Consider the following 22379-nt stretch of genomic DNA (forward strand, 5'->3'; position numbering starts at 1 on the left):
GACTCAGAGACGTCACATCAGACGTACACACAGGACACAGCTCACCAAGAGACCTTCATGTGCATTTAGAAAAGTAACTGATCTTTAAAGGTGCAATATGTTATTATTAGTATATATTGTGTATATAGTTACTCTGGATGGTATTGTCCTGGCCTCCAGCACTACTGTCAGAAATCTAGGAGTTATTTTTGATCAGGATATATCCTTTAATGCCAATCTAAAACAAACCCCAAGAACAGCCTTTTTTTACCTTGTAACATTGCCAAAATTAGGAACATCCTGTCTCAAAACAATGCTGAAAAACTAGTCCATGCATTTGTTATGTCCAGGCTGGACTATTGTAATTCCTTATTATCAGGTTGCTCAGATAAGTCCCTTAAGACTCTCCAGCTGATCCAGAATGCTGCAGCGCGTGTTCTGACAAGAACTAAGAGAAGAGATCATATTTCTCCTGTATTAGCTTCCCTGCATTGGCTTTCTCTAAAATCCAGGATTGAATTTAAAACCCTTCTCCTGACCTACAAAGCTCTAAATGGTCAAGCACCATCATATCTAGAAGAGCTCTTAGTACCTTATTGTCCCACTAGAGCACTGTGCTCCCAGAATGCAGAGTTACTGGTGGTACCTAGAGTCTCTAAAAGTAAAATGGGGGCCAGAGCCTTCAGCTACCAAGCTCCTCTCCTTAATCTGCCTCTCTTATGGTTTCTTTCACCCAGCATGTTTCCTTGGACTAGGGTGGCCTGTCTGTCCCGTCAGACACCTCCTACCAAGAGCCTGGGTCTGTCCCATCAGACACCTCCTACCAAGAGCCTGGGTCTGTCCCGTCAGACACCTCCTACCAAGAGCCTGGGTCTGTCCCGTCAGACACCTCCTACCAAGAGCCTGGGTCTGTCCCATCAGACACCTCCTACCAAGAACCTGGGTCTGTCCCGTCAGACACCTCCTACCAAGAGCCTGGGTCTGTCCCGTCAGACACCTCCTACCAAGAGCCTGGGTCTGTTCCGTCAGACACCTCCTACCAAGAGCCTGGGTCTGTCCCATCAGACACCTCCTACCAAGAGCCTGGGTCTGTCCCGTCAGACACCTCCTACCAAGAGCCTGGGTCTGTCCCATCAGACACCTCCTACCAAGAGCCTGGGTCTGTCCCGTCAGACACCTCCTACCAAGAGCCTGGGTCTGTCCCGTCAGACACCTCCTACCAAGAGCCTGGGTCTGTCCCACCTCCTACCAAGAGCCTGGGTCTGTCCCACCTCCTACCAAGAGCCTGGGTCTGTCCCGTCAGACACCTCCTACCAAGAGCCTGGGTCTGTCCCACCTCCTACCAAGAGCCTGGGTCTGTCCCGTCAGACACCTCCTACCAAGAGCCTGGGTCTGTCCCACCTCCTACCAAGAGCTTGTGTCTGTCCCGTCAGACACCTCCTACCAAGAGCCTGGGTCTGTCCTGTCAGACACCTCCTACCAAGAGCCTGGGTCTGTCCCGTCAGACACCTCCTACCAAGAGCCTGGGTCTGTCCCAGGTTTCTTCCTGAGCGGGAGTTTTTCCTCGCCACTGTCACACTGAATGCTTGCTCTTGGGGGAATTACATGAATTGTTGAGTCTTTGTAAATTATAGAGTGTGGTCTAGACCTACTCTATCTGTAAAGTGCCTTGAGATAACTCTTGTTATGAATTGATACTATAAATAAAATTGAATTGAATTAAATTGAATATGTAATACTGACAGCTAGTGTTTAAAGTAGTTACTGCAGTACAAATGCAACATACTGGTGAGAGTTGCATCCCCCCCCCTCCTCCCCAGACTCAAAGTTCACATTGGTTGCCAGGCTGAGACCACAGCATCCACAACAATGTTGCTAGATGCTTGTCTCACATAGCCAGACATTACTTCACAGCACGGCAGAGTAGCTAACGTTAGATGCTCCACAGCACAGCGGAGTAGAACAGGAACCACTAAAAATAACACTAGCTCGCTGTCCTCTCCACCTCGACTGAACATACTTTATTGGCTTAGAATTATAGCAACAATCGCTAAACACACTGCAAACTCAAGGTTCTCTCTTCCCGATTTACAGCCCCCCTTTCTAAGCTTAAAATATCTCACCGTTGTCAGCTACGGCTGCTGAACAGGCTACACATTGTAAACAGCCGTGGCCGCTTGCCTGGTCCTCTGGTTACGTTAGCATTTAGCAGGGTTAGCATGGCGGCGTTAGCCAGGACCAGTCTGGATCATTTTACTGGCTTTGTCTCTACTTACACTGAATAAAATTATAAACGCAACACTTTTGTTTTTGCCCCCATTTTTCATGAGCTGAACTCAAACATCTTTTTCTATGTACACAAAAGGCCTGTTCCTCTCAAACATTGTTCATTTCTTCTTTGCCAAGATAATCCAGCCACCTCACAGGTGTGGCATATCAAGATGCTGATTAGACAGCATGATTATTGCACATGTGTGCCTTAGGCTGGCCACAATAAGAGGCCACTCTAAAATGTGCAGTTTTACTGTATTAGGGGGGTCCGGGAGTGAGTCTGAAAACCAGTCAGTATCTGGTGGTAGGGTTAGCGTTACGGTTCATCCCGTTCATCCCTGTCTCTCTCGCTCTCTCTGGACCTGACTCCAGTTCGTCGACGTAACTGACTTGAGTGGGAAAATGCTCACATTCAATGGTGTCTGGCACTTTGGTGAGGTGTTCTCTTCATGGATGAAGCCTAACCCACGCCTTTAAATCCAATAAAAAAGACACAAACAGACACACACACTCTTTTAAAACACCCACCTTTATACTTTATATCGCTGTTATTAAGCTAATGCTATGCGCTAATGCTAACGCGCTAATACTAACGCGCTAATGCTAACGCGCTAATGCTAACGCTGTGAGATGCTAATCTGTGAGTGTAGTATATTAAGATAGTTGATGCTAATGTGACAGTTTTGTATTCATTTGACATATGACATATATTCATTTGCTGTCACATTGACCCACTATTGTTTTCTACTCTGATTATTATTTCAGATACCATACATCCGTATATACATATACCATACAGGCATCATATTACCTTTCTACATAGCCAGAAAGCTGTTCCAGCTGTTCAAACCACTGTACCAGATTCTGAACACCAGTAACGTTAAGTGGAATCAAGACCTCGAGATATGAGCTGAGTGGTGTCAGTGTTTGTCGACCTCGGAGCAGAATGGCTGCAGTCACAGAGCTCTCCTTCCTGCTGTTTGCTCTCAGCAACTACATCCATGCTCAAGAACCGATCATCATCATAAAGAAAGGATGGTCTTACACCTTCAGCCTCCCTGAGAACACCACCTCCTGCCTAATCTCCAGATGTGTTGGTGAGGAGAAGCTTGTCCTGTGGAACACCTCTGACCTCTGGTCCAACAGGTCCTCAGTACCTCAACACCTGAAACAACGACTTTATAGCTCAGTGAAAACTTCTTCTTACATCATCCTCAACCTGACCCATTCAGACTCCGGCCGGTACCGAGAGGAGTGTTGGACTGAGGGCAACGTGACGCATGACAACAACTTCACTATTACTGTTTGTACTACAATAGATTGGGACAGTATCCCAGCGAGACTTGGAGAAAAAGTGGACGTGCCATGTGAGGGAGCAGCTGATAATCTAGATATCCAGTGGCTCAAACAGGACTCTAGATATGAACAATTAACATGGAGCAGAGTTTTTGGGGACAAGATGACATCAGTGATGGACAATGTTAGAGGAAGATACCAAGTGGTGACAAACACATCAGCTCTTCGTGTTTCCAATGCCAGAACAACAGACATTAGATGGTACAGATGTCTGGTGATGAACCAACAGCAGTGTGTTAGCAGTCAAACTGTATTTTGGAGACTAACTTTTGAGGCAATCTACCGCAAGGTGGAAGAGACCATTGTGTTGCCGTGCAATGCTGCTGATTCCACTGATGAACAGCCCCCACGTTGGAGTAAGTATAATGATAGAACAGACACCTACACCAACCTCGGACTTCAAACCCAGACTGTTCCTTCAGTAGACCAAAACTACTCGCTGGTGTTTTCATCTCTAATGTTAAATCACTCAGGTCGGTACTACTGTGAAGCCTCTAGAGGAGTGCAACCGTATCATCTGGTGGTGTGTCCCAAATTTGGCCCTCCTGCTGTAGAGCTCTTCTCGGAGGGAGAAGACGTCACTCTCAAATGCACAGATTGGGTAGAGGATAAGGGGCATGTTTGGTTTATCAAGTCACACCGAACAGAGGGAAGAATCTTTACTGTAGAGTCTAATCAGAGCATGAGCAGAGTGAGCTGGTACTATAACAAAGGAAGCGTGGTTATCTCTAATATCTCAGTGGGAGATGCAGGGGAGTACTGGTGTGTAATTTCTGACCAAGATGATGATTATCAGTGTGTGTCAACAGAGAGAACTGTGTTAGTGTACATGGAGCCCTTTGGGATTTACTCCACCTTCTTCAAAGTGCGATGCTCAGTGCTCAGTATCCTGCTGCTGATGCTCTGTGCTGCTGTAGTCGCTGTGAACCTGAGGACACGGAGAGGAGCTCAGCTTTCAGCTCACACACACACTTAATATGTATATATGATCATTTCATCATTGGCTTTAATACAGCCTGGTATACACTGGCTTTAATACAGCCTGGTATACACTGGCTTTAATACAGTCTGGTATACACTGGCTTTAATACAGCCTGGTATACACTGGCTTTAATACAGCCTGGTATACACTGGCTTTAATACAGCCTGGTATACACTGGCTTTAATACGGCCTGGTATACATCCTCTTGGATGTGTGTGATTATAGGAGGGTGGGGGGGGTGCTCTTTTAGGGGACATTGGTTTAATAGTTCAACATGTTGGGAATTCACTTTTTAACATTAGTCACCTAAGAGTTTTATTATAAATCATTATATAATATGGGGATCACTGCTTCATGCTGCATCCTGTGTGTGTGATTACACGAGGGGGGGGCGGCTGCTGTTAGGGGACATTGTTTTAATAGTTTAACATGAAATTCACTTTTTAACATTAAAAGTTAAACATAATTTTAGCTTTATATACAGTATTTGTGTGTGTCTGTCTGTGTGTGTGTGTGTGTGTGTGTGTGTGTGTGTGTGTGTGTGTGTGTGTGTGTGTTTGTGTCTGTGTGTGTGTGTGTGTTCCATATGTTTTATTTTAAATCTAAAGATTATGGGATGTTGTATATTATATATGAGGGAATATGAATTGTCTTTAATGCATTTATTATAGTTGTATCTTGCAGTTTTGTCAGTGTTATAAACTTGTTATTATATCTTGGTCTATATCTATAATCTATCATCTGTGTAATAAACATTATTATTAAACAATAAAACTTGTTCTGATTGTGATTTCTGATTAATTATTATAAGCAACATATCTCTGGGTCTGTAAAATGTTTCTTTTGTTAACTTTAAGTATTTAACATTTATTTCTAGAGCACATTTAAACACACATTAATCTGACCAAAGTGCTGAATAAAAGAACATTAAAAAGTAAATATCAAAACCCAAAAAGAAGATCCCAACAGCAACAACAAGCAGCAGTTCCCAAACCCAGAATGATAGACATGATCAGAAGAGATTAGAGAGTTATTCAATTCAATTTCAATTCAATTTTATTTATAGTATCAAATCATAACAGAGTTATCTTGAGACACTTTACAGATAGAGTAGGTCTAGACCACACTCTATAATTTACAAAGCCCCAACAATTACAGTAATTCCCTCAAGAGCAAGCATTATAAATGGCTATTGCGACAGTGGCGAGGAAAAACTCCCTCTTGGGAAGAAACCTCGGCAGACCCAGACTCTTGGTAGGCGGTGTCTGATGGGGCCGGTTGGGGGTGTGAAGGCGATAATAGTCGCATTGAAGATAGTGGAACAGTGACTTTGAAGATAGTCGTTGTAGTTAATGTCACAGCAGGACGTTGCGGGATGAAATGTGGCGCTGCAGAGCACGGGTGGATGCTGCGGATGCAGCAGGACGCAGCAGGACGCAGCAGGATGCAGCCGGGAAATGCAGAGAATCGCAGAGCATAGCTCTGCGAAGAAGAAACATAAGGACTCCGGGGAGTAAACTCCCCAGAGCTAGATTAGTAACAAGCATTTCTGGGACAGGATGCATACAAAAGTAACAAGTAGAGATGAGAGAGCAGCTCAGTGTGTCTTAGGGAGGAACAGCTATATTATTATTGATTATATGATCAATAAATCTGATGACTACGAAGAGAAGCAGGTGGGCCGGGTTAGGCGGACGCTGCAACTCCTCACTCCACCATAGACCCATATCTAACCTAACTATAAGCTTTATCAAAGAGGAGAGTTTTCAGTTTACTCTTAAATGAGGCGATGGTGTCTGCCCCCCGAACCCAGACTGGGAGCTGGTTCCATAGGAGAGGAGCCTGGTAGCTGAAGGCTCTGGCTCCCAGTCTACTTTTAGAGACTCTAGGAACCACCAGTAACTCTGCATTCTGGGAGCGCAGTGCTCTAGTGGGACGATAGGGTACTAAGAGCTGTTCTAGATAGGATGGTGCTTGACCATTTAGGGCTTTGTAGGTCAGGAGAAGGACTTTAAAGTCAATCCTGTATTTTACAGGAAGCCAATGCAGAGAAGCTAAAACAGGAGAAATATGATCTTTTTTCTTAGTTCTGGTGAGAACACGCGCTGCAGCATTCTGGATCAGCTGGAAAGTCTTAAGGGACTTATTTGAGCAACCTGACAGTAGGGAATTACAATAGTCCAGCCTGGAAGTAACGAATGCATGGACCAGTTTTTCAGCATCGTTTTGAGACAGGATATTCCTAATTTTGGCAATGTTACGAAGATGAAAAAAGGCTGTTCTCGATGATTGTTTTAGATGGGCGTTAAAGGATATATCCTGATCAAAAATAACTTCTAGATTTCTGACAGTAGTGCTGGAGGCCAGGACAACACCATCCAGAGTAGCTATATCTTTAGATAATGAAGTTCGGAGGTGTTTAGGTCCCAGTACAATAACTTCAGTTTTGTTACAGTTTAACATCAGAAAATTATAGGTCATCCAGTATTTTATATCTTTAATACATGCTTGAAGTTTAGCTAACTGACTTGTTTCATCTGGTTTGATTGACAAGTATAATTGGGTGTCGTCCGCATAGCAGTGAAAGTTAATTGAGTGTTTCCTAATGATATTACGAAGAGGAAGCATATACAAGGAGAACAAAACTGGTCCAAGCACCGAGCCCTGTGGAACGCCATGCATAACCCTTGCGTGCTTAGAGGATTTATCATTAACATTAACAAATCGATCAGAAAAATAAGACTTAAACCAGCTTAGTGCAATTCCTTTAATTCCGACTAAGTTTTCCAATCTCTGTAACAGGATTGTATGGTCAATAGTGTCAAATGTAGCACTAAGATCTAATAAAACAAGTATGGAGACAAGTCCTTTGTCTGCAGCAGTTAGAACGTCATTAGTAATGTCCACCAGTGCCGTCTCTGTGCTATGATGCTTTCTAAATCCTGATTGAAAGTCTTCAAATAAGCTGTTGCTATGGAGAAAATCACATAACTGATCAGCAACTACTTTCTCAAGGATCTTGGATAGAAAGGGAAGGTTAGATATAGGTCTATAGTTTGCTAAGACCTCAGGATCGAGGGTGGGTTTTTTCAGAAGAGGTCTTATCACAGCTACTTTAAATGACTGCGGTACATAACCTGTTAATAGAGACATATTGATCATATCTAGTAGAGAGGTGTTAACCACGGGTAATGCTTCTTTGAGTAATCTCGTTGGGATGGGGTCTAAGAGACAGGTAGATGGCTTTGCTGAAGATACCTTTACCATTAGTTGTTGAAGGCCTATAGGATAAAAACAGTCTAAGTATATGTCAGGTCTAGTCGTTCTTTCTAGCAGTCCTGCGTTGAAAGGTGAACCATTAGAAATTGAGGGCAAAAGGTGATGAATTTTATCTCTAATTGTTGTAATTTTATCATTAAAGAAGCTCATGAAGTCATCACTACTCAGAGCTAGAGGAATAGATGGCTCAGTAGAGCTGTGACTATCTGTCAGCCTGGCTACAGTGCTGAAAAGAAACCTTGGGTTGTTCTTGTTTTCTTCTATTAATGATGAGTAATAGTCTGATCTGGCATGTCTGAGGGCCGTCCTATAGGTTTTCAGACTGTCTTGCCAATCCAAACAAGACTCTTCCATTTTGATGGAGCGCCATTTACTTTCAAGTTTTCGCGAGTTTAGCTTTAATTTGCGAGTTTGGGAGTTATACCAAGGTGCTAGTTTCCTTTGCTTCATCTTCTTCTTTTTGAGTGGAGCAACAGAGTCTAAAGTCGTCCGTAGGCAGGCCGTAACACCATCTACACAATTGTCGATTTGAGAGGGACTAAAGTTTACATAAAGGTCCTCTGTTGTATTAAAACAAGGTAATGAGTCTAGTGCTGTTGGAATGTCTTCCTTAAATTTAGCTATAGCACTTTCAGATAGGCGTCTAGTATAGTAGCTTTTATCTAATGTCGTATAATCGGGTAGGAAGAATTAGAAAGTAATTAAGAAGTGGTCTGATAATAAAGGATTTTGCGGGAATACTAATACATCTTCAATTTTGATACCATATGCCAGCACGAGGTCGAGGGTGTAGTTAAAACAGTGCGTGGCCTCATGCACACTCTGACTGAAGCCAATAGACTCTAGTAGTGAGTTGAAAGCAGTAGTAAGGCTATTGCTGTCAACGTCCACATGGTTATTAAAATCACCAACAATAAGTACTGATTTAAGGACTACACATGATAAAAACTCTGAGAATTCAGATAAAAATTCAGAATACGGACCTGGAGCTCGGTAGACAACAACAAATATAATTGGCTGTTCTGATTTCCGTGTTGGATGTTGAAGATTAAGAACAAGACTTTCAAAAGAGTTATAATTTAGTTTGGGTTTAGGGTTAATTAACAGGCTTGAATCAAATATGGCTGCAACTCCCCCTCCTCGGCCTGAGGCTCTAGGAATTTGAGTATTAATATGACTGGGAGGAGTCGCTTCATTTAGACTAATATATTCTTCATGGCCCAGCCAGGTTTCAGTAAGACAGAATACATCAATTTGATCATCAGATATCAATTCATTTACTAGTACTGCTTTAGAAGACAGAGACCTGACATTTACTAATCCACATCTAATTTTCCTATCCTTTTCTATCATTGCAGTGGTAGTTTTAATTCCAATTAGGTTGTTAAGTATTGACCCTCTATTCACCACTTTGTGTGGTCTATTGTTGATTATAATTGGAATAGCACTAGTACTACATGTTACTGGAATAGTACTAGTACTACACGTTACTGGAATAGTACTAGTACTACACGTTACTGGAATAATAATAGTACTACTTATTATCCTGCAGAAAACATTTTCAGATTCATCCACTTGTAGAGTGCTATCAGGATCAATACCTGGGGGACATGAATCTGTGATATTTTCAACATAATGTCAGTACTTGCCTTTCAGTGTGGTCGTTATGTTGTCAGATAGCAGCCTGGCTCCGTGTCGGTTTGGGTGGAGACCATCACGCTTCAGCAGGTTGGGCATCTCCCAGAACAGGTTGAAGTTGTCGACATAGGGAATGCTCAGGGAAGTGCAGAGTGGTTCCAGCCAGGTGTGGAGCCAGAACAGTCTGGACCATCTCTCAGCACCCTTCCTGTAGGTAGGGAGAGGCCCAGAGATGATGATCAGCTTACCTGCACCCATCAGGGTGGAGAGGAGAGTGGTGAAGTCTCTCAGCACCCTTCCTGTAGGTAGGTAGAGGCCCAGAGATGACAATCCGCTTACCTGTGCCCATCAGGGTGGTGATGAGAGTGGTGAAGTCTTCCTCGAGTGCTATCGACCGTCTCTCTCTGATGTCGTTTGTGCCCACATGCACAATGATGTTGTCGACCTTGGCGTGGCGGGCGAGGATGCCGGGAAGTTTGTGCTGGATGTCACGGACCTTGGCACCGGGGAAGCAGTAGACCTTGGAGGGACCGCTGGGTAAAGGGGGAATGTGGAGGTCCCTTACCATGGAGCTTCCGATGACCAGCGTGGAGATTGATGAGTCCGGGGGGAGAGTCCGCCCTCAATGGGCGCGTCGACTGTGTGGATGGACCAGGATGAGCTGCGTGGGGACGTGGCAGAGAAGGGAACTCCTCGTCGTTCATCAGAATGCTGTAGCGGTTTTCTAGTTGTAGGGGTTGGGCTGGGGCTGGCGTTGTCCTGACCGCCTGCTCTGGTGCTTGCTTACACGCCATGGCTCAGGCTGGTGGGGAGTGGAGCTGGTCAGCAGAGCTGGCTGGGTCCTCGGCAGAAGCCGAGGAGAGACAACAGGGACAGAGGTTGTATTAGTGCGTAGTGGGGTGAGAGTATTGCAGGGCACAGTGGAATCAAGACATCCGACAGTGTATGTGTGAGGGGAACTTCCAATGATAATGGAGTCGAGGAACTCTTCACTTGCCTTGATCTGGTGGAGAGACGATATTCTGGCTTCAAGTTCCACTATCTTCTGGCTGAACAGGAGGCACGAGTCACAGCCAGGTGAACAGCTGAGGGGGGGCATCGTGTAGCTTGCTAGTTTAGCTAGTAGCAACGTTGATGGAGGCCTTCTCCTAAAACCTAAAAACCTTCACAAGTCGAAATACAATGCAGGTGCTCCTGCTTGTATTAGCAAGCTGTGGATAGCCCGTTACTGCTACCAAAATATAGAATAGATTTCCCAAGAGGCAAAATCCTGAGTGGTCCGCTTTAACTCCCGCTAGCAGGCAGGCTAACTAGCCGTTAGCACAACAAATACCTAGACGTTAGCTAACGGAGCGGAGGAAAGTTTTGCAAACAACGGAAAAACTGCGGCCAGACAGGTCCGGTTAAAATACAGCTAAAACGGTGTAAATAGTGACTGTATTTCGTTGTGGAGGACTTAAAATCGCAAGACGTTAAGCGTTAAGCGTCTGCCGATGTCTACAACATGAAACAGGAAGTTATAATGGGTCTTTATCCCAGATATAAAAACAGAAATGGAGGGAGCACATCTGATATGTGAAGGCAGCAGCTTCCACCGTCGTGGAGCAGCAACTGGAAAGGCTCTGTCCCATATTTGACAGATCTGTATCTGTGTTTTATTATAAAGTTAATGAAATAAAAGGTGTTCTACTTTGTCTCCCGTTTACCTCACCACTGAGTCTCACTTCATGTCCCGCCCACAACAATATCTGGTTGGTAGATGTTAGACGAGTAACAGCCAATCAACACTCACCACTGAGTCTCACTTCATTTCCCGCCCACAACACTATCTGGTTGGTAGATGTTATACGAGTAACAGCCAATCAGCACTCGCCACTGAGTCTCCCTTCATGTCCCGCCCACAACACTATCTGGTTGGTAGATGTTAGACATGTATCAGCCAATCAGCACTCACCATGACATGCAGCAGCCTCAATCAGAAGCGTCTCCGGCTCCAGGCGAGATTTTTTTGAGGATTTGTAACTTTTGCTGAAGTTTTTGTCACTTTGTTTTTGGCGATTTGTTTCTATGATGGATGAGGAACTTTTTCTTGACTTCTTTAGGCCTTTGCAGATGTTCCCTTATCATCTGTATTAGTATGTTGTGTATATATATGTTGATGATATTATATTGTATATATATTGAGTTAGTTGATCTTTTCGTGATGTTGTTGTGGATGGTAGTGATTATTGGGGGGGGGGGGCTGCTCTGTTAGGGGATGATGGTTTAATAGTTTAACATGTTCACTTTTTAACATTACTGTCACCTAAGAGTTTTATTATAAATCATTTTACCTTTATGTGTGTGTGTGGGTGTGTATTTGTGTTTGTGTTACTGTGTGTGTCTGTATATATATATATATATGCTAAATTAATTTTGGTTTGTAATCGAGCCAAATCAATACAGTTTAAAATTGTACATAGGTGGTGCTGACTAACTCTATAGCATCAAAGCCCTTCAACACGTGAAGGATGTCCATTGTCACTCCTTTTATTTGTGTTATCCATAGAGCCGTTGGCACTAACAATCAGATCCACCCCCCCCTCTGATTAAAGGAGTGACAATAGGAAGCTATGAGCACTGCATGAGCTTCTTTGCACATTACATTATACCCTTCTTAAAGCACCTGGCCCAATCGCTGTCTACACTTCTTAGTATAGAATAGAAGAATGCCTTTTTTTTGTCATTATACACATGTACAACGAGATTAAAAGCAACTCCTTTTCCAGTGTCAAAATGGAGGTAACAACATGGAATAAAATAAGTAATGCAAAAGAAAGGGGGGGTAAGGTGCACGCTATATACATACATACATTGCACAGCATGTGGGTAGAAGAAAGTTTGGGGGTTGGGGGGTTAGACTGTGAATTCAGTGCATGTGTGAGTTTAAAGTGGTTATGGCTTCTGGGAAGAAACTGTTTTTGGATCTGTTAGTCCTCTGACAGACTCCTTTGGGAGGATCTCAGGCTATAAGGTGAATAGTAACAAGTCTAACTATAACCCAGTCTTAACATCTATAACAGACTCCCTTAAAAGATGGGCTGACCCCCCATATCATTAATAGGTCGTGTCAATATCATTAAAATGAATATTTGGCCAAAACTCTTATATGTTTTTAATCCATTCCCTTAAACCCTCTGCCTACTTTATTTTCTAGATTGAAAGAACTAATAACTAACATAATTTAGAATAACAAACAGAATAGACTTAGACTCTCCTTATTATATATGTCTTACAACAGAGGAGGACTCCAAGTTCCAAACTGTCTCACGAATCATTGGCCGGCCCAGAGCAAAGCTGCCATGTACTGGTTCTTCTGGGTCAGAATAGAAACTGCCACTGCATCTTTATTACCTTTAAATTTGTATTTATACTCTGACACACTAAAAAACCTGATGAAAGACACCCATAATCCTTTTGTTAATTAAGAAGACCATTAAAGTCTGGTATGGGTACTGCACAATGGCTGACAGGAAAGCCCTACAGCAAGTGGTGAAAACTGTTCAAAAAATCATTTGCATATCATTCCCAGCCATCACTGACCTTTATCACTCGCGGTGTCTGCGACATGAACAAAATATCATTGAGGACTCTCTCTCTCTCTCTCTCTCTCTCTCTCTCTCTCTCTAAAACCTTTATACTTTAGCCTTTGTGTAAAGTTGCTGCACCCTAATTGCTGCAACTTAATTTAAATGTTGTAACATGTTTCTTTTTATTTATTCATTCATATGTAATGTGCATGTGTGAAGCACTTTGTGACTTCATGTTAAAGACACCCGTGAATAATGTGTGTATGAAGACCTGTCAGCCTCTGTGGTTTGAGACTCGTGTAAAGGACATAGATTACAGGATAGAGAGCTGATGCTGCAAAGCTTCCTCTGATGAGATAAAGAAGTCATGTTTGATAAAAAAGAAAACACACACACAGACAGACACACACACACACGTACAAACACACATACAAACACACCCACACACACACACACATACACAGAGACAAACACACACATAAAGAGACACACACACACACACACACACACACACACACACACACACACACAGATAGACAAAGACACAGACATGCATTCAGAGACACACACACAGACACACAAACACACAGAGGCAGAACCAGACAGACAGACAGACAGACACAAACAGACAGACACACACAAAGACACACACTTTCTTGGAAAAACCAACTTTTATACTTTAGCCTTTGTGTAAAGTTGCTGTATTTTAAATTAATTTAAATTTTGTAACATGTTTCTTTTTATTTATTCATTGATATGTAATGTGTGTGTGAAGCACTTTGTAACGTCATGTTAAAGACACCCCTCTCTTATCTCAGAATAATGTGTGCATGAAAACACACACACACACACACACACATACAGACAAATGCACACACACAGACACACATACAGAGATACGTACACACACAGACAGACACACAAACACACACACACACATATACAGAAAAAACACACACACACACACACACACACACACACACACAGACACACACAGAGATACATAGACACACACAGACAGACAGACACACACACACACACACAGAAAAACACACACACACACACACACACACACACAGACACACATACAGAGATACGTACACACACAGACAGACACACAAACACACACACACACATACACACACACAGACAGACACACAAACACACACACAGACAGAAAGACACACAAACACAGGCACACACACAGACACACACACAGACTCACTCTCTTTTAAAAATCCACTTTTATACTTTGTGTAAAGTTGCTGCACCCCAATTATGCTGTATTTTAAATTAATTTAAATGTTAACTTATTTATGTCTTCATATGTAATGTCAGCCTCTGTGGTTTGAGACTCGTGTAAAGGACATAGATTACAGGATAGAGAGCTGATGCTGCAACGGTTCCTCTGATGATGAGATAAAGAAGTCATGTTTGATAAAAACAGGAAAAGAGCAGCTGCTGATAACGGTTGTCATGGTGATCTGACGGCCTTGAAGGAGCTGATGGGATAACATTTCACTGGAACTGAACTATGAAATTGATAAACATATTTCTAGCTTCCCCGTGATGTAGTTGTTGTTCAGTTAGATTCACAAACAGAAGAGAGACGAGCCCGCTCTGTTTCTCTACACCATCCTGAGTCAACAGCAGAACCCTGACATGAGAATATTGGGGATTTGTGCACATTAAACGTGCTGACACTGAAACTAACCACGCATGCTATCAACGACTGTGGGCGAGCTAACGTTAGGAGTGGAGGGGTGACCTGGTGAATAAGTGCTGCATTGTGGTTGGCTGTGTTTGGAGAAGGAAAGCAACACACTTCTTGTTAGATGTTTGTGTCTTAGGTAAAAAATAGTTATTTGATAATTGATAGAAAGTGTTTGATGCAAATGAAAACTCAGTGAAAGTGTGAGAAATAACTTGTGGTTTTGGAGATTGGGGGTGTAGTTTGAGAGAGAGGTTTCTAAAGTCATGTTAGGCCGACATGTAAAGATTTAGTGTGTAAACACTTGTAAAGAACTGTAATATGCAACCCCACTGTATACTACTGACTTACTGCGTACTTCTACTTCAGAGGAATACATTCTACTACTGCATTTACCTGACAGAGAAATGTTATTGGTTATACACACACACACACACACACACACAATCACACACAAATCACAGAAAAACACGTACAAACACACACCACACACACACAGACACACACACTGACAAACACACACAGACACATAAAGACACCCACACTCACACAGACACACACACACACATATATATATATATATATATATATATATATATATATACACACACACATACTCACAGAGAGACACACACACTCACACAGACACACACACTCACAGAGGGTCACACACACACAGAAACACACACACACACACACACACATAGACACACACACAAAGAAACACACACACACAGACACACATAGAGACGTACACACACACACACACACACACACATAGACACACACATACAGACACACACACACACACAGAAACACACACGCACATAGACACACACACAGAGACACACTACAGCCTCTACACTTAAATAAACACACACAGTACCATGTGTAGTCATATGTAATAGTTATGTGTAGGGGGGGTGTACCATGTGTAGTCATATGTAATAGTTATGTGTGGGGGGTGTAGTCATATGTAATAGTTATGTCATATGTACCATAGTCATATGTGTGGGGGGGGGTGTACCATGTAGTCATATGTAGTCATATGTAATAGTTATGTGTAGGGGGGTGTACCATGTGTAGTCATATGTAATAGTTATGTGTAGGGGGGGGTGTACCATGTGTAGTCATATGTAATAGTTATGTGGGGGGGGGTGTACCATGTGTATCATATGTAATAGTTATGTGTGTGGGGGGGTGTACCATGTGTAGTCATATGTAATAGTTATGTGTAGGGGGTGTACCATGTGTAGTCATATGTAATAGTTATGTGTAGGGGGTGTACCATGTGTAGTCATATGTAATAGTTATGTGTAGGGGGTGTACCATGTGTAGTCATATGTAATAGTTATGTGTGGGGGGGTGTACCATGTGTAGTCATATGTAGTTATGTGTTACCATGTCATATGTAATAGTTATGTGTAGGGGTGTACCATGTGTAGTCATATGTAATAGTTATGTGTAGGGGGTGTACCATGTGTAGTCATATGTAATAGTTATGTGTGGGGGGTGTACCATGTGTAGTCATATGTAATAGTTATGTGTAGGGGGGGTGTACCATGTGTAGTCATATGTAATAGTTATGTGTAGGGGGGGTGTACCATGTGTAGTCATATGTAATAGTTATGTGTAGGGGGGGGGTGTACCACGTGTAGTCATATGTAATAGTTATGTGTAGGGGGGGTGTACCATGTGTAGTCATATGTAATAGTTATGTGTAGGGGGTGTACCATGTGTAGTCATATGTAATAGTTTGTGTGTAGGGGGTGTACCATGTGTAGTCATATGTAATAGTTATGTGTAGGGGGGTGTACCATGTGTAGTCATATATGTAATAGTTAATGTTAGGGGGTGTACCCATGTGTAAGTCATGTATGTACCATAGTTATGTAATGTTATGTGTGGGGGGTGTACCATGTGTAGTCATATGTAATAGTTATGTGTAGGGGGGTGTACCAGGTGTAGTCATATGTAATAGTTATGTGTAGGGGGGGTGTACCATGTGTATCATATGTAATAGTTATGTGTAGGGGGGTGTACCAGGTGTAGTCATATGTAATAGTTATGTGTAGGGGGGGTGTACCATGTGTAGTCATATGTAATAGTTATGTGTAGGGGGGTGTACCAGGTGTAGTCATATGTAATAGTTATGTGTAGGGGGGGTGTACCATGTGTAGTCATATGTAATAGTTATGTGTAGGGGGGTGTACCATGTGTAGTCATATGTAATAGTTATGTGTAGGGGGGGTGTACCATGTGTAGTCATATGTAATAGTTATGTGTAGGGGGTGTACCAGGTGTAGTCATATGTAATAGTTATGTGTGGGGGGTGTACCAGGTGTAGTCATATGTAATAGTTATGTGTAGGGGGGTGTACCATGTGTAGTCATATGTAATAGTTATGTGGGGGGGTGTACCAGGTGTAGTCATATGTAATAGTTATGTGTAGGGGGTGTACCATGTGTATCATATGTAATAGTTATGTGTAGGGGGTGTACCATGTGTAGTCATATGTAATAGTTATGTGTAGGGGGTGTACCATGTGTATCATATGTAATAGTTATGTGTAGGGGGGTGTACCATGTGTAGTCATATGTAATAGTTATGTGTAGGGGGGGGGTGTACCATGTGTAGTCATATGTAATAGTTATGTGTAGGGGGGGTACCATGTGTAGTCATATGTAATAGTTATATGTAGGGGGTTACCATGTGTAGTCATATACCATAGTTATGTGTATGTACCATGTGTAGTCATATGTAATTGTTATGTGTAGGGGGTGTACCACGTGTATCATATGTAATAGTTATGTGTAGGGGGGGTGTACCATGTGTAGTCATATGTAATTGTTATGTGTAGGGGGGGTGTACCATGTGTATCATATGTAATTGTTATGTGTAGGGGGGGTGTACCACGTGTATCATATGTAATAGTTATGTGTAGGGGGGGTGTACCATGTGTAGTCATATGTAATTGTTATGTGTAGGGGGGGTGTACCATGTGTATCATATGCAGGCTTGTGCACAATTCAGATTTGAATTGAGTATGACTCCTAAATTCCAATTAAAGTTTTGAATTTAAAGGTCCCATATGGTGAAAATGGGTTTTTATGGGATTCTGTGTGTCATATAGGCTCGGGGGTGTAAAGTAGAAGCTGTGAAAATGTGAAATCGCTCACTGCCGCCATTTGTCCCCCCCCCACAGAACTAGACCGCCTCCCAGCTAAACGGGCCAGTCAGAATTTGATGTATTGGCTACGTAGAAACCGGGTAACCAATGGGTGTCGTGTTCCAAAATCGACTTAGACCCGCCCCCTTTTCTAACGTTGGCTTCGTGCTGCTGAGAAGAATCCGAGAAGATGCGGGAGTCATGTCTCCCCAGAAAACGGGCCATGAGAAATGCATCATTCCAGGGTGGGAGTATCAAATACATCACTGCACCGCCTTCCAACAGAAAAAGATGTCGCTGACAGGTGGATGGATTTTATTTTTGGAGATTTGCCTCCACCTGTCCCGAGTCAGGCTTTTCAGCTAGCTACTGTATGTAGCTAGCTACTGAACTGCACATTTCTCACCGCAGTTTGTACTGAATGAAAGGATCCATTCCCACTATTCAGGACCCTCTCCCAAGCATTGAAACAGTGAGTAGAAAACTATTTCATAACGTAGATTACTAACAGAGTTGATAATATCGTTTTTCCTAATGGTTGGTTAGCTGGCTGGTTAGCACCACTAGCTAACATACGGTTTATCTGTGTGTGTGTGTGTGTGTGTGGGGGGGGGTGACTGTGCACATTATAACTATATAACCTAGTTGGCTCCTGAACTAACTAAAGTTAGTACTGTAGCTAAGTTAACTGTAGAGTAACGTTTGCTACAGCAAACAGTGATGTCGCCTACTGTTATGGTTTGTTTGTTAATCAAGGGGCAGGAGGAAACTAGAGATATTGTTGGTGCTCTCGCCGGGTTCAAGTCCCTTTTTTAGGGGCTAAAGGGCCCCCAAGTCCCCGTGAGGCACCAGCAGCTTTTTTGCTCCACCCTGCTGTGAGACAGGACGCGCCACGGCTAGCCATTTGCAGCGTCTGATATACAGTATTTTCTTGGTGAGGGAATCTGGCAAGAAAGTCCACTAATACTATGTTATAAACGATATAAATAAATTATTACCTTATTGATATACATGACTGATTCTGTGCAATGCGTCCCCTGCTTGCCAACCCTTTTGATTTTTCTTTCTCTCTCCCTTCTGTCTTTGCAATATATGTTATAAGCTCTACATGTGATTAACCTAGGTAGTTACTTATTATTTATTATATTCACATATATATGTATTGCATCTAACTTGTTAAATACCTTCTTATACTGCACTGTTTGCACTGCCACTGTTTAGTGTTATTTGCCTCATCCAAGTGCCTTTATTTGTCATTTATGTTATAGTAGATAGAGGATGCTACCTTATCATATATATATATATATTTCCTAACATATCTGAATGTATTCTTAGGGAGCCATTGCACCTGTTTCCCAGGCCAGTACCTGTGCCTGACTGACCCCCTTCCTAAAAGATCTGTTGGAACCCAACTATCCAAGGACTCTACTAAGACTCACGTCAGAAGCAGAGGTTTGTGAAATTGAATTTTTGTAAATGTTAGTTTACCTGTTGTTGTATTTTATTTACATTTGTATTTATAAGCTGATAAGTCAAAAGTCATCATTTGAATGATTACTGGTAATAGTTATTCCAAAATTATATATCTATGGACCTTACAGTATATTCCCATTGCAGTTGAAAGAGGAGAAGAAAAAAAGAGGAAACAAATATGGGAACCTTATCAGTGAGACAGTACATAATGTGGGCAGACATATAACATTGATCTCAGAGACTGTATACATATATATTGTCCTATGCACTACATGATATGTATTTATGGATCATGATAGTATCTGTTTGTTATTACTGCTATTTCAAATGAGCAACAGTCTACATACTATCTGACCTATCTATTATTTAAAAAACTACAAAAATGAGTTTTGATCTGTGCCATTTGCTCAGGTAGCTTAGCACAGTGTGTAGACTTCTCTTTCTTTGTACAATGTATTGGAGTAATAAAATACACACCCATTACATCATTTGCATTGTTGTTGTTGCAGACTCTATCTCTCAGCATCCCACTTCAATGAGAATGCCAACCGGCCACAGTCAACAAGAGCTCTGGGAGGTCCTGCCCTTAAACTGGCCTTCCCTAAAGCAAAGAAAGGGGGATACAGCCTCAAATGAGGGAAAACTGAGCCGACATTCTGTAAGGAAATTATCACAACAACATGCAACATTAATTACATTTTATTTTATTGATAGGGTCAAATCATAAGAGAAGTTTTCTCAGGGCACTTCATGTAGAGCAGGTACAATCACACACATCTGCTAGAGCTGCATATTTTACATCAGAAGAGCAAACTATAATTCTACATAAATATGAAGAACACAGACATGATTTTACAGCAAAACACAATACAGTCACTGCTTCCTAAAACAGGAGGACAGCTGGCAAAAAAAAGCAGATGCTGTAAACACGCAAATCACAACGCTTATTAATATCACTCAGTCAGGATCTGACCATAATTACACTTGTGCTTTCCATAAACTGCTTTAAACTATTATTTTAGTTGCAACCCCAACAGTGGTAAGATATCGTGAGAGCAAATAAATTATATAACAACATAATTCAAACCGCAACACACGGCTCAAGAAGCCGACAAATAGCCCTGTAGGTAATTACCTCCGCTGAAAATCTATATCTTTCATAACAAGTGATCCACCGCCGTGATACACTAAACCCTGGGTTGAACCTGGAGTTACCTCGTTAATGCCAAATCGTTGTATTGCTATTGTTTTTATTAGTCATATTTCTATTATTATCTCTTCCTTTCTTGTTGATGAAAGTTTCTCTCTGCAAAATAATTAATTCATATGTTAAAATTATTTTACATTAAACATTTATTTCTGTAAAAATACAGATAGAGTTCAGGTCAGGATCACTCTCTGTAGCGTACACACTTAAACTCGTTCATCCCGTACTGGCGATGACTTCTACTGTCAGCATTAGCTACTGATGCCCAGTGTATTGTAAAGCCTAGAGCGCCCTCTGCTGACATGCTGAGCTTAGCAGCAACAACCTCACCCATTCAAACACATGGACTCAAATGAGCCTGTGACCAGACAGAGATACACACAAGTAATACAATAGTTTATTTATGTTTTGAGTCCTTGGGTTCTAATCAGTTCAATTATTCAAACGGGGGCTAATATTTGTCTGTCTCGTACAACACACCGGGTCACACATACATCTAGTAAATTGCTATTAAACATTACATGTTAATAAATAAATAAATGAAAACATTCCACAGGCTATGTGTTGTCCCTGACCCAGCACCTTTTACTGAAGAGCTGCAGAAGATCACCATTCCAGAGGATCTCAGCGCTGAGCCAGTCAGAGCTCAGGTTCTTGTTATTATCAGACTACTTCTACTCCAGTTCATATCACTACTGAACAGGAGCTTCTGTCCCAGCTTTCTGCCTGTTAAAAGGAAGTTTCTCCTCGCCACTGTCACACCAAATGCTTGCTCTTGGGGGAATTGTTGGGTCTCTTTAAATCAAACTGAATTGAACATTTGTAAGCTTCTGTTGCCAATTGTTTCTCTGCTGTGGCCCTCACACGTCTTGGTGTTGGAAAACAGGAATTCAACCTCGGGGGGCATCCGCTCACAATGTCCACATGTGCACCTGTAGTAACATGAAACATCAACTGGAGCATGAAACAGGAAAAGTATGTCAATGGGTTTCATTCAATGAAAACAATTTGAATGCATTTGTAAACAAAAATCACTTTAATACTTGATCTGGGTGTTTTCAAATATTTAGTACTGACTGGAGAATGTATATGAACGTTATGTTTGAACATTACATATGAACGACATTGCGAAGACCGAGGTAAGAACATTAATATCTGTACTAATTTCTTTCATATTCGTAAATTCTGGTACATTTTATGAAACTACAAATAAGGTGGTACTATATGGTCTACCGGCGGTGCCAGGGGACCTTCATGCTGCTGACACCGCGGTGCACAGAGAGCCGGGGATAAGAGTAGGTGGGTGTGTCAGGTAACAGCGACAGTATGATAATCACATGAAAACACATCGTTCACTCTAAGTGGTTTCTGTGACTTTCAAAGGTTTAAAACCCAAAAGAGCCCAAAATACACAGCCACCATATAACGTTAGCCTTAGCCACATCACTCAAGACACACTTGTCTAACGTTAGCTGACTTTGTCTAAAGCCTTACATACTAAAATAAAAACAATCAACTTACCACTCTGAAAGGTCCTGCTGACCTCTTCTAAAAGAAATGAATCGGTCCTCTTCGCCTGAATCCTCTGAACTTGAGTATTCAGGCTCTAACTGGGGAGGTCTTCAGATCCTGCAGCCATGTTCATAGTAGGATTCTGATTCTATGTTTATCTGTGCTTAGCCAATCAGAGCGTTCTATGTTTATCTGTGCTTAGCCAATCAGAGCGTTCTATGTGTATCTGTGCT

General features: G+C 42.1%; 1 long non-coding RNA gene across 1 annotated transcript; it reads left to right on the forward strand.

The window, feature by feature from the left end:
• Positions 1-19317: 19317 nt before the first annotated feature.
• Positions 19318-21577, forward strand: LOC114552824 (uncharacterized). Its single transcript, XR_003692232.1, has 3 exons — positions 19318-19406; positions 19937-20085; positions 21191-21577. It is a non-coding gene; the product is annotated as an uncharacterized LOC114552824 (long non-coding RNA).
• Positions 21578-22379: the final 802 nt, after the last annotated feature.

Source organism: Perca flavescens, chromosome 3 (genome assembly GCF_004354835.1).
Source record: "Perca flavescens isolate YP-PL-M2 chromosome 3, PFLA_1.0, whole genome shotgun sequence".
In the NCBI taxonomy this organism is placed as follows: domain Eukaryota; kingdom Metazoa; phylum Chordata; class Actinopteri; order Perciformes; family Percidae; genus Perca; species Perca flavescens.